Source organism: Macrobrachium rosenbergii, chromosome 7 (genome assembly GCF_040412425.1).
Source record: "Macrobrachium rosenbergii isolate ZJJX-2024 chromosome 7, ASM4041242v1, whole genome shotgun sequence".
NCBI lineage: Eukaryota > Metazoa > Arthropoda > Malacostraca > Decapoda > Palaemonidae > Macrobrachium > Macrobrachium rosenbergii.
Window position 1 is genome coordinate 10,957,501 of NC_089747.1, and position 5,597 is coordinate 10,963,097.

General features: G+C 35.2%; 1 protein-coding gene across 2 annotated transcripts in view; it reads right to left on the reverse strand.

Moving 5' to 3' along the window:
* The window catches only part of LOC136840123 (uncharacterized), a 697,102-nt gene extending 691,759 nt beyond the window's left edge, over nt 1–5,343 (reverse strand). For both annotated transcript variants that reach the window (XM_067106519.1, XM_067106520.1), the window contains exon 1: nt 4,024–5,343. The gene's annotated coding sequence lies outside the window, so the exon portion shown is untranslated. The remainder of the gene's footprint in view (nt 1–4,023) is intronic.
* Nucleotides 5,344–5,597: the final 254 nt, after the last annotated feature.

Sequence of the window (5,597 nt, forward strand, 5' to 3'; positions counted from 1 at the left end):
TTTACGAAATGGCAGTGATTATGAGTTATCCAGGCGTGAAAAAGAAATTGCAATCCATATATTTCTAGTCACTGAATCTATTCAATATAATTGATGCGGTGTGAATATCTGGATTTTTCGTTTTTTTTATCGCTTGCTTATCTCTGCAAGCATACCTCAATCTCATTTCTATTTATTATTATCATTGCTATTATTGTTATAAAAACAAGCATTATGATTAGAACACAGCGATAAGCTTTTATTTTGTCTAACACGTCTCCACAAAATGGAAAGCTCTACAAAAAGAAAAATTGAGAAGCAAAATGATTTACGAATCAAAACAATGGAAAATGTAATAAACAACAAATACACATATAATATATATATATATATATATATATATATATATATATATATATATATATATATATATATATATATATATATATATATATATATATATATATATATATATATATATATTTTTTATATATATATATATATATATATATATATATATATATATATATATATATATATACACACACAAGTACACATACATATATATAATATATACATGTACATATGAATTCAGTGTTCCACAGGGAAACAGCTAAATCTATTTTTTCATGGATAAAACATTCTTGATGGCACCACAGTGTTCGTTTTGGTTATTCCTCCGAAAATTACGTTTTTTTTGGTTGTTAAATTGGATTATATAACCACGAGAAAATGTTCCACTTCTGAGAAGTGCCCTAAAATAAAATCGATATACTTCCTTCTGTACAATAACCAATCAAGGAGCTCAGTAAGTATTATATATAAAGCAAATTTTCTATACGACATAATTATTTGTGACAGCCAGGTAATTTAAGAGACATAGTTCAAACAGGGATTAAAACTCCACATAAGTAATAATAATAATAATGATAATAAGATAATGATGATAAAGAGACCAACTTTTTTTACTGATAGCAAATGAGGATCTCAATTCTAACTAAACCTCAGCTCGCTTCACTCACAAGAGAACCCGGGTTCGAATCTCAAGAGAGGACGGAGTTATATACACATTTTATTTAACACTTATTCCTAAAATTCCTTTACATATGATAAAAATGAGGTCCGAAAGCTCGGTAGTTCTCGTAGAAGGTCAGAAAACTAACGTGGAGACTTCCTTTTGCTACGAATGTTGACCAGACAGTGTTGTGGGCCGCAGCGGGTGGGGGGGGGGGCAGGGGGGAGTGGTGGAGAAGCAAGAGCGAGTGAAAAGACTTACCTGTGAAAGCTGGTAAAAACATATATATATATATATATATATATATATATATATATATATATATATATATATATATATATATATTATATATATATATATATATATATATATATACACATACATATATATATATATATATATATATATATATATATATATATATATATATATATATATATGTATATGACAGAGATAAAGACAGGGACTTATAATGCTAACAAGATGACTAGATAAATGATATATATAAAGGAAAATAAAGAACTAGATGAAGAGAGAGAGAGAGAGAGAGAGAGAGAGAGAGAGAGAGAGAGAGAGAGAGAGAGAGAGAGAGAGAGAGAGATTGATTGATTAATTGTGGGTTATCTGGCGTCACAACCACCAGGGTCACCGACGCCGTCAGAGAGAGAGAGAGAGAGAGAAAGAGAGAGAGAGAGAGATCCTGCAATTAACAAGATTAGATAATAAAAAAGATATAAAAACAAGAAAATAACTGAGATAGACTGACTAAATAAAAAAGATATGAAAAAGCAAGAAAACGAATGAGAGAGACTGACTAACAACGAAAAGAAGGAGAGATGGGGTTACAGACGTACTGATAAAAAAAAAATCTTACATGGAAAGCTAAGACTTCTGAGATAAATTTATGAAACAAACGAAAAAAAACTGAAGGCACGCAGTGAAATGCTAATAAAAAAAATCCCCTGCAATTAAATGAATGCAAATAATAACTCGAATAATTCATTTCGAAAAAATGGCGAAGAACTCCATCCCGTGGAAGCCAATGATTTAGACGCTCACGACATCATTAAAATAATTCATATTTTTAACCTGAATTACAGGAAAATCCCTTCGTACCCTCGGAATTCGTCTATATGCTCTCTGGCATTTTATTATGGGAGGATGTTATCTCTTCTTCTTCCTCCTCCTCCTCTTTTTCTTTTTCTTCTTCTTCTTAGGACCAAAATGAGGAGTATAAAATGACAACTCTTCTCGAAAAGAAATGTTAATACTGACATGTATTAAGCGTTTTCGCCACTTTGCTGTTGCCGACGGTTAAAAGGAAAGGTGATATATGTAAGTGTGTGTATATATATATATATATATATATATATATATATATATATATATATATATATATATATATATATATATATCCCCAAAAATGAATGACTTACTTCACTGTAAATTATGCACTGCATTATTGATTGTTTATGGTGTTCTAAAGTAACATTTTGTCAAGATAAAGATACTTGAGCTCACTGGAGTTTCTTGAAGTGTTTCTGCGTTCTTTCCCATTCTTTCGTGCTAATTTGTGGAAAATTACAAAGCATTGCGCATGCAGTTTACAAGACCACTTATAGCACTTATCTATTTATCTTATGATCCATACTTAGTGTTATTTCAAAGAAAGAACGAAATTATCAGTAGTATTAGAAATACGTAATTTCTGATTTAAATAATATTTAAATGATGCTCAACAATTTTCCACACATATATGTATCTTATAAGATGGAAAATTTTAAACAGATTAAACTTGTATCCTTGATACTGACGCAGCTGACAACTTGAGAATTTCCTTCTCTTCGTAGTTACATGAATAAACGTATTTAGAGAGAATTATATAAATGTGTATATATAGATATATATGTTTATATACATATATGCAACTGTTACGTAATCACTAGTAAATTTTAATCATGATTACCTTGGTTAATGCATCGTCGATCTGCATAAAAGTTCTATCTATGGAGCTATCTCATTTTTTGTAACAGATGGCTCTTTTTATTTGTCCTTATGATTTTTTATATTCTAAATAAAATTAAGTAAATTTAAACCATCAAATGGACCATACGTTATATAACGATTTATCTGTTCTTATGATTTTCCTATGTATTAAATTGAATTATTTAGATTTGAACCTTAAAATGGTCATGCTACATACATTGAATCATTTTACTGTCATACTGGAATGCTCGTAACTGAAAACTTCGTGATTATTCACATTATTTCATAAGATTAACTGTAAAGTAGAGCAAGATCAAACACATGCCTCACTGAACATTTAATCAACTGAAGTTTACTGCATTTTTATACAAGAAAAGTAAGCTGTAGCAGTGTTTTGGTAATATACCATCCATTCCTTTTCGAATGGAAAATAAGATAAAGTTAATAATGAAAGACTCGACCCATAGCATGACAACAATCAACCTTTCAAGTAAAACTGAGACCACAACGTGCTCGTAACGTATCACGTTTAATTTACAATATAAAAAGGCACGGACATCTTGTTATTAATGTCAGCATATAACAATCGCCAGCGAAAACACAACGGCAATCATCTTGACTTAAACCATGGTCGAGTTCCCCGTTTTCTTCTTCGTTTTGTTTATAAATGATAATTCCCCGATACTGAGGCTACTGCCGCCAACCATGCGAGGACTATCGTAGTGGTTGGTGTCCGTACTGCGACCACCGCCTCCACCACGTGGAAGGCGTAATCATCATTATCCTCATCCCCTCTCCCACCATTCCTCCTCCTCCTCCCCCTCCACCAGACCTCGTAAACCCAATTCTTCCCCAACACGCCTCCCCCGCTTTTAACTCCGTGACGGAGAGCAACCATCTCTGAAGTTGGGGAAACATGGGAAAGAAAAATAGAAAATAGAATATAGAATGGACAGTGGACCTAATAAGCCATAACCTCGTACGACCTTCATTTTATAACCAGTCTGAGGTTAATGCGAATAAAGACTTAGTGACTGACTTACCTTGCTTTAGTTCTCTCTCATGCCTCAGCCAAGACACCCCACTCTCCCAGGCTTAACGCCGCCGCCGCCGCCGCTGCTTCTGCTGTTAGCACCAACGGCCCACAGAAAAGAGTGAGAGCGTGTTTGTGTGTCTGTGTGCGTGTGTGCTTCCTCTGAGAATTCGTCGTCTCTCTACTCTCACATGGGGTCGTGAAGTAAAATTGTTTACCTTTTTTATCCTTTATTTTTCTGTATGTTCACTTCTTCGTTGCAAGAATAAAAGTCTTTCAGATTTGTTATTATCCCTTCTTTTCTATTCTCTGTTTATACTATGTAAGTAGCACTTTCTTTTTTAATCTTTCCTTTCTCTTTTTCTGCAACTTATTTCCATTAACTTTCTAAGTTTATCTCATTGTTTCTTCACACTTCTTTGTCGTGGCCACACTCAAATTGACATTTTCTTTCCTAAGTAAATAAAAGCTCTACGTCTTCATAACATCTTTTCCTGCGTTGTTTCTTCATGAATCGAGACAAATTGCAGCCAAAAAAAGGGAACAGAATTCCTCCGTGGCACTTTCCATTTTAACAAAGGACAAAAATGATTTTAAAAACTGTCCAAAAAGAGTCCAAAAAAAGTTGCTTAATTTTGTTTAGATTGTCCTTTTCTTTCTTTCTCTTACCTCAAATTTTGTCTCGTCGACCAACCTAGAATTTAGAAAAAAAAAATAATTAAATACTTTAAATTTGGGATTACTTCGATCAGTGCACCTAACTGGACAAATCAAGCAATGATACTGCAGAATTCTAGCTAACATCACAATCAATGCAACTAAAGCACAAGAAGATCCAGACACCGCTATTGGCTCATTTCAGCTGTTATGTAATTCCGACATGATTAGCCGTGGTTCATGGCATGGGAGAAAGAGAGAGGGAGGGAGAGGGAAGGAGAGAGAGAGAGAGAGAGACAGAGAGAGACAGAGAGCCTCCTCACCACTACCACATCATCAACATCATGTGCCACATTTCATCACACACGACGGCGAAGGCGGACGTCCTTCCGAGGGGATCGCCCTTGGACACGCTTTCCCCTCTTCGTGGCGTCGAGGAGGGGAAAGGGGAAATATCGGTCACGATTGAGAATGGTCTCTCTCTGCGGTCCCCCTCGCGTTCACGGCCGACGAGTGAGTGAGAGGCAGTGAGAGAGACGGAGAGAGAGAGGGCGGGAGGAAGAAGCCCTCTCGGTTTACCTGCTACCGACACACTGCCTCCCTAAACCCTGGCTCACGATATTCAGACCTGGCCCAATGGGTCACTCACGCACGCACGCACGTACACACCTACACGCCCGCCCTCTCTCTCTCTCTCTCTCTCTCTCTCTCTCTCTCTCTCTCTCTCTCGGTCACGCACCTCCTGCAATGAAACGCATGCACTAACGCACGCGCGCATATATATATCCATAAGATAAGTGTTTTTGGTATATTTACCTTTTATATGGAAAACGATTAAAAATTCCTGCAGGGATTAAGTTTAACATCCTCAGTGAGATAATCAGATATCGGAAATCTAACAGAGACAGTGATGTGAAACTTGAACGT